At 40.0% G+C, this 12,639-nt stretch overlaps 1 long non-coding RNA gene across 1 annotated transcript in view; it reads left to right on the plus strand.

Moving 5' to 3' along the window:
• Positions 1–6,309: 6,309 nt before the first annotated feature.
• Positions 6,310–12,639, plus strand: part of LOC128110453 (uncharacterized) — a 29,702-nt gene continuing 23,372 nt past the window's right edge. The window contains exon 1 of the long non-coding RNA XR_008218207.1: positions 6,310–6,553. This is a non-coding gene — a long non-coding RNA (uncharacterized LOC128110453). The remainder of the gene's footprint in view (positions 6,554–12,639) is intronic.

Raw genomic sequence — 12,639 nt, forward strand, 5'->3', positions numbered from 1 at the left:
TTAATAAAGTCTTAGCTCTTTTGAAAGCGTCTTCTACTTTGTGTTAGTCTGGATACCCACTTCATCAGCTCCCCAGTATCTGATCCTTGGAAATTCACTAGACACTTTAGCCTTTTAGAAGCCTTTAGATATCAATGTAAACAAAAACTAGAAAGAAAAACCATGTTTTACTTATTTGAACTTTTCTTCAAATAAAATACTAACTTTTTTATTAAGAAATATTTTTTATTCATTTTGCATACCAATCACACATCCTCATCTCTTCCCTTCCCCCCCCCCAGCCTTCCCCCACAACACCCATTCCCTCCTCTGAAAAGCTAAGTCCTCCCATGGGGAGACAGCAGAGCCTGGTACATTCAGTTGAGACTGGTCCAAGTCCCTCCCCCTGCGTCAAGGCTGTGCAAAGTGTCCCACCATAGGTAGTGGGCTCCAAAAAGCCAGCTCATGCACCAGGGATGGATCCTGATCCTACTGCCAGGGGACCCCTTAAGCAGATCAAGCGACACAACTGTCTCACTTATGCAAAGGGCCTAGTCCAGTCCCATGGAGGCTCCACAGATGCTGGTCTAAAGTTCATGAGTTCCCACTAGCTTGCTTTGGTTGTCTCTGTAGGTTTCCCTATCATGATCTTGATTCCCTTTGCTCATAGAATCCCTCTTCCCTCTCTTCGACTGGACTCCTGGAGCTTGATGTGGTGCTTGGCTGTGAGTCTCTGCATCTGCTTCCATCAGTTACTGGATGAAGACTCTATGATGACAAAAATACTAACTTTTTGAGGAACACTTTTTTTTTTTTTTTTTTTTTTTTTTTTTTTTTTTTTTGGTTTTTCGAGACAGGGTTTCTCTGTGTAGCTTTGCGCCTTTTCCTGGAACTCACTTGGTAGCCCAGGCTGGCCTCGAACTCACAGAGATCCGCCTGGCTCTGCCTCCCGAGTGCTGGGATTAAAGGCGTGCGCCACCACCGCCCGGCTTGAGGAACACATTTTTAATAAACGATGCTTCTGTAATTTAAAGAAGTACAAAGAATATCTTTATGGGTGTAGACACAACAACAAATTAAAGCTTTAGCACAACATTATCCTCATTATGTTCATATTTACATTCTAATATTTTATTCTGTTCTTCAATGTTTCTTGTTAATTAGTCATATGGTTTCTTATATTACTGTGACCTAAATATTCATAAAAGTAGGTCTGAAACAGAAGCATCACTGTATAGTGATAGATATGTGTCTAATTTTATCTTTCAGCATTTGAACATCCAGCATTCCCAGTAAAATTTGTTGCAGGTTCTGTCTTTTTTGCAGTATATGCTTTTGACATCTTTGTTAAATATTAGATGGTTGTAATTGTGCATACTCACATTTTGATCTTCAAATTTGTTCCAGTGGTCTACATACAAGTTTTTGTGTGTGCAAATACCGTAAGTTTTTAAAATCACTATCACTCTGTAAATTATCTTGTGGTCAAGAATGGTAATCTCTCCAGTATTATTCTTTTTTCTCAGGATTGCTTTGGCTATCTTGGATCTTTCGTGGACCACCATGACACAGTATCCCCAAGGGTACAATAGTGGTACACATACCTTAGCAGTAACCTACAACTCTCCAGTTGTACTTAAAGACCACTCAACAGGTTGGAAATTGTGCCTTTTTACTGTAAACCTAGCCAATTATCTAGGGATAATCAAGTTATAGATCTTGGAGAACTCACCACCACTTACTAAACCAGTGTAATTCCTAACTACAGTCTAAATCTTTTACCCACAGGTAAGTATAGGTTTCACTCCTCATCAAATAAATGTCTCCTTCAACAACAAAGACTGTTACAGAAAATAACATTACAGAAAAACATAACTGATCAAAATGCAGAGATCAAGTGACTGTGGGTGCCAAGCCAGAATTAGTATATCTACAACATGACACCTATATCTACGGCTGAAGGGTCATTACTAGAAATGAGTCAGAAAGATTGTAATAGGCAAAGGAAGAAGTTTTCTGTGAAATTTAGTCTCCTACAAATATCAGAGAAGCTATCTCCATAAAGTCTCATTCATCAGCATGGCTGTCTATAAAAGACCTCAACAAGGATAACACCAATAGTCCTGTTAATATGGAAAGGGAAAGCTTATGGGAACTTAATCATAGACAAAGAATTCCAAGTACCTAAGGCATGCTGAAAGTGGGAGAAACAGCCCCCAAGTTGTTTTTTCAACACCAAGTGGTCAATCCTGAAAACATACACATAAGTGAAATTGTACAGACTGATCAAGTTGTGTTATTATATTTAGGAATTTGCATATGAATGCACATACACAAACACACATACAACAATAAAAAAATAGAGATCATGAATTTGAGAGAGAACAAGGGAGTATATACGGAAAGGGATGGAGGGAGGAAAAGGAAGGGGATAAATGTTCTAATTACATTTTAATCATCCCTCACATTTAAAGTGTAAGTATGTTTCAACCTGTTATAATTATTTTAACCTATATTGTCAGAAATTACTACAGTGGAAAATGAAACATTTTAACTTTTATAAAGTTTAATTTTTTCCCTTTCCTCAGTTCTTACATTAATTAATTCAATAATTAACTAAAGAGTTATGTGTGGAAGGGAGAGAAGGAGGCAAGCTCACTCCACAAATCATATGTGGATGTCAAAGGACAAATTACAGGAGTCAGGGCTCTCCTCCCACGTGGTGGTTTTAGGGACTGAATTCATGCGAGTCAGTCATTAGGACTCACAGAAAAGAGCTTTACCTGCTGAGCTATCTTGCTGGACCAAGTTCAGCTTTCTCTAAGACTTGTAGAAATGAGTTGAAATATTCCTTACTTTTTTTGCCCCTTTGATAAAATTATACACTGCTCTGGATACCAATTCCTCCTCCTCACTTCTTTCGAGTGGAGATCCCTTCTCTTCTGTAGAATCACCAGTACAAGGGATAGGCAATTCAGCTTTGGTCTGGGTCTGCCAGTCTTATAGTTTTAGAATACATACTTCCTAAGCTTGAATTACAAAAATGAGAGCTAGAAATTTATAACTTCAAGTGAACTTTTCCGGGCCAGTGCATTTATCTACCTACTCTGAGAAAAGTCTATTTTCATCAAGAACCTATAGGTCTATGAATCACTAGTCAACTTCCTTTACATGATATTGTGGTTAGCACCTACTTTCCAATATATGTGACTCTGGCAGGGCTCCAGGATGATTGGATTTTTCAGATTCACTTCTTATCTACATGTCATGTGCTTTTCAGAAAGGCTTTCAGATTTGTCCTACTTGTGGCCTGAAGTCCATGTTTGTTTCCAAGGATAGCTATGAATCTGGTTCAATACAAAATTTTAAGCTTACTTAAACATGAGATTTTCTTGCAAAGTTTTGTATAACTACATGGCGAAGATCTTAATATAAACTTTGAGATAACAACAGCTGTATCTCAATGTCACAAGGTTGAACACACCTGAAGGGTTTGTTTGTTACCAGGCACCTTTGATTATAGCCATCAATCAATGAACCACACCTGTAAGAGGCCATGTAACTTTTCCCCTAAACCCCCATTTGTGAACAGGAGCTTCAGCCCTTTCTCTGAGGTGTTCTGAAGAAGAGGGTGAGAAGGGATCTCTCTGAACTCGTGGCCTGAAAGCTGTGGACAATTTTATCAAACATAGAACTAGACCTACAGTTTCTCCTTGTTTAAGATTTTTTTCTTCTGTTGTAAAAGTATGGCCTCTACTCACCTCAAGAAACTGTATCTATAAACATCTATAAACCTTCCTTTTAGGGGCAACTCTGAGTTTATTTAGCTGAAGGTGATGTACAGTGCATGTCCACCATAGAGCTGTGTGGGTGGTTAGAGTTTGACTCTTAATTTATGCATCTCTGTGTGTGTTTCTGTGTCCTTGTCTCTGTGCATGTGTATTTCTGTCTCTCTGTCTGTCTCTGTCTCTCTCTCTCTGTGTGCTCTTCAGAGATAAAAATGTACCATTTACCATTAAATTGGATCACATTTATTTAGGGCTGGGATAGTCTTGAAGATGAAATCAAGAATTTACATGCTTAATGAATTTCTTGGGGTTTTCAAAGTTCTTATTTTTCCATTAGATAGAAACTTTAACAAATTTTTAAGTAGTTGTATCATATAATCCTTATGATTGGATACCTGCTGGAGCCATCTACAAATTAAGCAGATGAGTGACTGTCTATAAAATTTGCTTGTGGTTAATTTGGATATCCATGATAGTAACAAAACTAAGACATTCTATTTCCTTGGTGGCTATGAACAGGTAGTGATCACATGACTGTAACAGGGTAAGGGAGTCTAACAGTGGAGCCCAGTGTTCCAGTGTATAAACATGATGATGAGTCTGAGCTAGGAGCAGGGAACTGAGTTATGTGCTGGACCAGGCAGATGGGGAAGCTGAGATAGGAGCAGGGAATGGGGTCATATGCTAGACCAGACAGATGGGGAAGAAATGAGCAGCCAAAGCTTCTTGGAAGGGGAGGAGTCCTGACTGTGCTAATGACATCATGACTAAAGTCTATACTTCTTGATAGTTCTTTTGGGTTAATTAATTACCCACTCCTAGGATAATTAGAATTCAAAATTTTGGTTCTGTCATAGGGTTAGTGAAGGAAAAACTGATTTAAAAAAACTAATGAAAGCATGACACATAAAATTCTTCTCTGAGACCACTATACTGTTTATCTCTGAAGGCTGCTATGAAATTCAACTGGATAGCATGCATGCCTAGCAGACTGACTCATACCTGTTATACTATACTTCAGTAGTTTAAGTGAGCTAGCCTATATCACCAGGTTGTTTTGCATGAAAATTACAACTCCTGTGCATTGATAATTAAAGTGCCCACTTAAACAGGCAAGAATGCAAAAGTGCTACTGATAAGTAATTATAATAATTAAAAAGTTGCAGGCAAAAATAATATATTCAGTAACACATATATTAGTGAGAAATACAGTAGCCCCTTGGGAATGAAATAGAAAATTAAATTAAAGGATAGAAGTCTTTAATAAAAGAAAGTTCAAACAATCTCTTGGAAGATGTAGAAAAGAGGGTGAGAAATCTCATTAATGATCAAGTAAAACATTGTGGATTGTCACTGAATAAAATCATACTAATTTGCATCATAATAAGTAGAGTTGAGTTATTGGTTTTAAACTTTTTTCTCTGTAGCTACTGAATGATTCACACTTATCATATTAACATATTTTAAGGAAGTGGTTTTCAACCTTCCTAATACTGTGACCCTTTAACACAGTTCCTCATGTTGTGGTGACCTCCAACCATAAAATTATTTTCATTGCTGCTTCATAACTGTAATTTTGCTACTATTATAAATCATAATATAACTATCTGTTTTCTAAAGGTCTTATGTGACCCCTGTGAAAGGGTCATTTGACCCCCAAGAGTGTTGTGACTCACAAATTGAGAACTGCTGCATTAAAGGAAATGTCTTATTGATAAAATATTTCACAGCTGGTTAAAAATGTCTCCACTTGGCATGATAGTTGGAGCCCACTCTAATGCCAATCTCTAGGCATAAGAAATATGAGTTTGCTGAATTGTATGAAAACAAGAAAGTGGTAGTTTAAGAATAATGCTGTCCTAATTAGGGTTCTATTGCTGTGAAGAGTCACCATGACCATAGCAACTCTTATAAAGGAAAATGTTTAATTGGGGCTGGCTTACAGTTCAGTGGTTTAGTCCATTATCATCATAGTGGGAAGCATGGTGGCATTCAGGCAGACATGGTGCTGGAGAGGTAGCTAAGACTTCTACATCCAGAGCTACAGGCAGGAGGAAGATAGAGAACCACTGGGCCTGGCTTGAGTTTCTGCAACCTCAAAGCCCACCCTTTGTGACACACTTCCTCTGCCATACTTCCTAATAGTGCCATCCTCTATCGGCCTGTGGGGGCCAGTTTCATTCAAATCACCACAAATGGAGAGTGAAAAAGACAAAACCCCCACCTAGTGCTAGGAGGACTAAAACTGTGCTGTAAGGCATGCTACAGAAACACTCTGGAAGTGCTGTATAAGTGGATGGTGTATGTGCCTAGAGCCAATATAGGGCGGGTCTGGCTGACTCAGCTTGCTCTTGCCTTTCTTGGTCATATCTCTCAGTATTAACTGGAGAGTGCCTGGAGTGCCTCATCTTTTGATGAGGAGGTGCTATCTGGACTAACTTGGGTTCATTTGCATCCATCCTGGAAAGGATGGCCTTCAGTGTCTCTGAAACATTCATATAATATCAGGTATATAAAAGTCCAGATAAGGCAGTGCTGTAGTGGGTAGCCATTCCAGCTTTGATCTGGAAGTTCCAACCCCCATTGAGACTTCGGCAACTGTCACGCCTACAAGGCGGGGCGAAAGGAGGCGCCTGGGGACCTGAGATCTGGATCGGCGGGCTCTCTCTCTCTCTCTCTGTTGCGGGACCCTGGACTAGAGAGGTGTACCAAGCAGAGCTCCAGAGAACACCGCTGGACTGCGATACACCTTCCCCAGACTCCGTGACCTACCTATCCCTTAATTTGTAAGTTATGCCATTAAATAAATCTCCTTTTATCTACGTGGAGTGGCCTTAATAATTTCACCAATATCTGGCGCTCACGTGGGGCAAATTCCAAAGGCCTGGGTGGCTCCCGCCCTCAGCCTCTTCCCCGGCTAGCGGGTACCTAAACCCGCCTGCAAAGTTCCATATAACCAGGGAACGCCTACAGGGTTCCATTCCCTAAAGAGGGAGCAGCTAGTCCGGTCTCAGTTCCCTAGCTTAGCCCCGAGACCAGCGAAAGAGGCACTCCCCGGGTTCCCGAGTGCCGGCGCCAGCTTCGGCTCCCGCCATCTTGACTCCAGCGAGCTGCAGTCAGCCAAGATCACCAGCAGGCCCTGCTTTGGAGCTGTACCAACGCCACCTGCTGGCTGAAAAGTACTACTACACCCCCCAAAACCACGAAAGATAAGCAAAGGCACCTGATAATTTTACACCTTAAAATTGACTAACAAATTTTGAGTAATTCTTGTAATATGGCTGACAACATTACCTCACAAGAATTCGAAAACCTTTTTGCTTGTATGATGAATGACATCTTACTGGAAATATACGACCTTCCTAAGGCATATCTGGCCTGTACCATTTTGGCATTCATTGTAATAATCCACACAGTGTTCAAACACTGGTTTAATAACAAGAACAAAGATGAGTCATTATTGGGACTGATACAGGCTTTAAGCGAGAGCAATGAAGGCTTACAGAAAAAGATTCTATCTCTGGAATCTGCTTTAAGGGATAGCAATGAGACCTTAGAGAGAGCCCGCCGATCCAGATCTCAGGTCCCCAGGCGCCTCCTTTCGCCCCGCCTTGTAGGCGTGACAGTTGCCGAAGTCTCAATGGGGGTTGGAACTTCCAGATCAAAGCTGGAATGGCTACCCACTACACAGTGCTGCTGCCCCTTGGCTATAATGGGAAGAACATGTGCTGACTAGGATTCTATTGCCACAGTCAGCTTTCCTGAGCTTTGAGAAATGAGCTTGCCATACATTCTAGGCATCTCTCATCTTTCGATGCCTATCTGAGTGATAAAGTGGCTTCCCTTAACGTTTTCTGTGGGAGGTCAACCTCACCTGACTTGTTTAAGTGGTAGAAGTTACAAATTGGTAAGGGGTGCATAGTGAACATGCTTCATAGTCAGCAACTCCACTCAGGTTCATGCCCTGCAGCACCATGGTCATCTATTAGACAAAGAAGTACGCCCCAGAAGAATTCAAAGCTAATGGCACCTTGATCTTCAGCTAGTACTCTCCAAAAATGTGATAAAATGGATTCATGCTGTCTTAGCCACCTCCTCTTTTTATGAGACCAGGCTGACTAATATAAACACTAGAGAACATCGTCCAGTGGCTGTTGCCAGCAAACATTGGTTCTCCTTTCCCTGCCTGGAAAGTGACTGCTTCTTAAGGATAACCTGTAATTTAGAACTATCCTGAGGAAGGGTATTCAATGTCAGAGAGTATCAGGACAGATAACAGTCACACTGATTTGATGACAGGAAGTGTCATAGAACTGATCTAAGAATTTAAAAACTCTAGAATGTATCAATATTGAAAGTCTACAAGTTTAAAAATCCAAACCTATACGAAAAATCCAAGTATCTGGATTATGTTTATGCTTACATCTGATGTAGTGTGGACCCTAATTGTGACATTTCTAAAGGTAGACAATAAGCAGCCAGACAAGAGCAGGACTGTAGAAGCAGCTCTGACAGAGGCTGCTCTGGAAGGAAGCATTGTTTCTCAAGAGCATTCCTTGTAGGCTTTTAAGGGGCCCACAGGCAGAGTGGCTATACAGCTGCACTTGGGGAAATGTCCATGTTGCTAGTGATGTTCAACAATGTGGCACATGCAGTTGTGACAGCAGAAAAGTTGTTTAGGATGTGTACATGAACACATTATATGCATTTTATTAAACTTAATCAGAAATGTGTGGTGTGTGTACATATATACAAGCTCTATTAGAGTTCTCAGGTGAAATAGAGCCAATTTACACATATGTATCAAAAATTTTTTCACAAGGGGTTTGCACATACAAATAGACTGGGAAAGAGCAGGATATATCATGGTGAGTGAGAAGGCTGTAGATCCCCGTGGGCCAATGCTTAGATGAAACCGAAAGATGGTTTGCTGAGACTTTCTGTTATAGTAAAACCTTCAACTAATTGGTGTAGTCCATCCACATCATGAAGGAAAATCTGCTTTATTCTAGGTCTACTTATTCATATATCATCCTCAAACCACTTAAATTGACTCATACAATTAGCCACTACAACTCCCTAAATAGCCAGTAGTATAACTGATATTTAATTTATTTTTATAAAAATACTATACTATTCTTGGATAGGTAGGAACCAATATGTGTGCCCTCCACTTCCATGACCTTTAAAAACCAATCCCAATTTTGCTTCATTTTTTTCCATATTTTTCTAAGTATTGACAGCTCAGTCCCCTGCATAAGTGAAGTACAGCACAATGCGTTCCACTTATGAGGTTTACAGATCATAACCTTCATCAACTGTTTAAACTTGCTGGGTATTCTCTGATAAGAAAAGCCAAGCCTGTGGCATGTTGGAGATGAAGGCAATGTCTGTACACTGTAGAAATGCCTGCTGCAATCTCTTGCCACTGGAGCATGCGTTTCCTTTCTACTTCTGTTCAGTGATTGAGAGAAGCATTAGCCATTAGGGGATCTAGCTGCTGGATGAAAAGAAAACTGGCTCTCTAATGGGCTCAGGGATGACACAACTTTCTTCCTCTTTGTGCTCACTTCCTTCCCAAGGTGCCAGAATTTCTGCTCTGGTAGAGGCAACATAACTTTGGTTCTGCTAGTGAACAGTCTTGCCCATCTACAGTCACTCCCTTTTAGGAATGAATAAAATAGTGTGGAAAGCAGGGGCACATATTTCCCATTATGTCCTTATGAGATGGAGAGAAAAGAGGCTGAATGTGAATATAAATATGAGAAATTACATTTGATTGAACACTTGTGATCACAATATTACTTAGTAAGGCTTGCTGCACATGTATGATCTGCCATCAGGCCTTGTCCAGCTCCTGGTTCTCTGCCTAGGATTGGAAGAAGGTTAACCAGGAGGTTTCATGCCACTTAGATGGTGAAAGTAGTCTCATGGGTGAGATAACAGATTTGGAGAGGTGCCCTGAGAATTATGCATGGTTATGTGGTTACCATAGAAGCATGGAGGATGCAGCCACAGAGTAGGGTTAAATCATGACCATCTCTGGGCTTCCAAGGTGAGCAACTATGGACAGAGAATGAAACTGACTGGACTCAGGGAAAATTTGAAAAGTGGGGGAATCATGTGCTGACTTTACAGTTTACACTCCAGCTGCTTTTTCTTTTATTGTGTGGATTTTCCAACTAAGTGCCCTTTTTAACAGGTTTCAGAAGAGGATATTTATGTAAACAATAACCAACTGTGCTGTCCCCCAAAGAAATAAGTCAAGGCTGGTATTTGCATATTGCCATTGGGGTGACAAAGATGGTAACTGCTGGTGGTGATTCTGAATGATGAGAACAGGAGTGAACTGCAAAGTTTGAATCTCCATATCATTAGCACTGTTTTCCTCTAGTAAGCCTGCACCATTTCTGTAAATTCAGAAAAAAAGTTCCTCAAGTTTAAAGAGAAGTAATTGATGATCTTGTTTGACTTAGGATTTTTATTGCTGTGAAGAGACATGACCACGGCAACTCGTATAAATAAAAACTTTAATTGAGGTGGCTCACTTTCAGTTTCAGAGGTTTAGTCCATTATGATCAGGATGCGGAGCATGGCGGCATGCAGGCAGATGTGGAGCTGGAGCTGAGAGTCCTACATCTTGACTCAGAGGCAACAGGAAGTGAACTGACTGTCACATTGAGGGAAGCTTGAGTAAAAGAGACCTCAAAGCCTATCCCCACAGTAACACACTTCCTCCAACAAGGTCATACCTCCTAATAATGCCACTCCCTTGGAGGACCATTTTCTTTCAAACCACCACAATCTCATGCTGAATAAAATTGCTACTTCCTTCCTAAAAACACAAGAATCTGCCTGATGCCTACTCTGCTCATGTTTATATATCTTTAAGATGGGAAGGTGTTGCCAGCATATATAGTTTGTCAATTTATCCCCAGGTGATTGGTATAGTTATTTCAATTAACTTCACAAAATAGAAAAATATGCAGCCTTTTCAAATTATGTCAGGAACTAAAACGATTTATGATATTTTTAAGCAAATGCTATTATTTTTAGTTGATCAAATACGAACTCCTCCCCTTTTAACTGGAAAATCAAACTGTTATGTAACTCCAAGATCATCATTAGAATTTTCTTAGAATAATAGCAATGTTGCCTTTACTGAAAGCCATTTTGAAGCCAAATGAATGGATGCAGGGAAATTTTCCAGGGTTCTGTGACTTCTCATTTGGTTATCCTCTTCAATAATACTGATTTTTTTTTGCTTGGGTTCATAATCAAAATGCAAATGAATTTTACTCTCCTGAGGCCCGGGGATTAAAGGACGTGGGTAGACACTACCAGCACTTATAGTGTGCAGCTTTCTTGCTGGATGTGAATGGGTTGCAGACCCTACCCCTGTTCCCCTCACCACTTCATCCTCATACTGATCTAGGATCTGGTTTCACACATTTGCAGGGTTAAAATTCTTTGTGAATAAAATCAGGTAAACTTTTGTAGTTAAGTGTGGCTTCCTGAATGTTCCACTTGACATTCTGTATCCTCAGAGTTTTGGAGCAGGAGCTTCTACAGCAAATGTCGTTATTGCAGGAAGCTGATGGCACAGTGGCTATTGCAAGTTTCTCATAATAAGTCAGAAAGCCTGGTGCATAATGGTGAAAATCTCAACTTTCCATCTATAATAGACTTAATAATGCCCACTGAAAGATAAACCCTACTTTTAACCTCAGCCCTGGAAACTTAACCTTATTTGGAAAAGACGGTTTTCACAGATGGAAATTATGAAATGTGATAATTCTATATTTAAAGTGGGCCTTGAATCCAATGACTGGTACCCTTGCAGGAAGAAGATGCTGATGCACTGATGTGAAATTTCAGGAGGCAGAGACTATACTCCTAAGATTTCTCCTTGTTGCTTACAGTAAAATATGAAAGAGATAAACGTAAGGAGGAATAAACATGTGTCTACTAATTTGTTTGATTCTCAGCATAAGCAGTTTGCAAAAGGTGCTGAAGTTAGGAAATTCATTGTTGGGATATACATGAGCCCAACAGGTGGTAGGAAACAGTGTTTCAGAACGAGGTAGATGAGTGACTTATACAGCAGACATCAGGGAGGGAGATGGGTTATCTATGAGAGCTCTGTGGAGGAACCCTTGTCTGTTGTTTGCAGATACCTTGACCAAGCATGTAAAGTTTTTGAGGATAGCGAATAAAGGAAGCACTGCCAGTTTGGATTAAAAGACAGAGAGGTCAGGGAAGGCTGTGTAAAACGGAGACAGAGATATATGTTATGCAAGGGAAGATTCTCCATTAGCCTTCAGAAGGACCATGGCTTTGCTAACACCTTGGTTTCATACACCTGGCATCCAGAACTGGTAAAGAATGTGTATCTGATGTTTATGAAACTGAATTTGTGATATTTTATTGATGGTCTGGGCAACAAACCATCTACTACTGATTCCTTGGTTTGGTTTTGACAATACCAATGTATGCTCTGTTTGTTCTTACATGCTCCAGATTAATCCTGACTGTTCCCCTACCTTCTATAATCTGTTTCTGTGAAGAGCTTGGAAGAAGCATTACAACTTCAACAAAATCTTAATGTACTCAAATCTTAATGTCTGCACAGCACTTTATTATTTTAAGTGTATCAAAAACTAAAAAAATTACAAAGCCGCACACTCAGCAATAGGTGATCAACACAAAACAAACTCAATGTTATTTTTGGAAGTTTAAAATTTTTTTTAACCATACAGATCTTTTGCTTATATATTATGATTTTCTATTTTGTTATGGGATTTCTGGTGTGTGTGAATATGAACGTCAGCATCTGTCTGTGTTTCTTGTGCTTTTTCTTTGGTTCCTTATT

This window comes from Peromyscus californicus, unplaced genomic scaffold, assembly GCF_007827085.1.
Source record: "Peromyscus californicus insignis strain IS unplaced genomic scaffold, ASM782708v3 Scaffold_15__1_contigs__length_86483966, whole genome shotgun sequence".
NCBI classification, from domain to species: domain Eukaryota; kingdom Metazoa; phylum Chordata; class Mammalia; order Rodentia; family Cricetidae; genus Peromyscus; species Peromyscus californicus.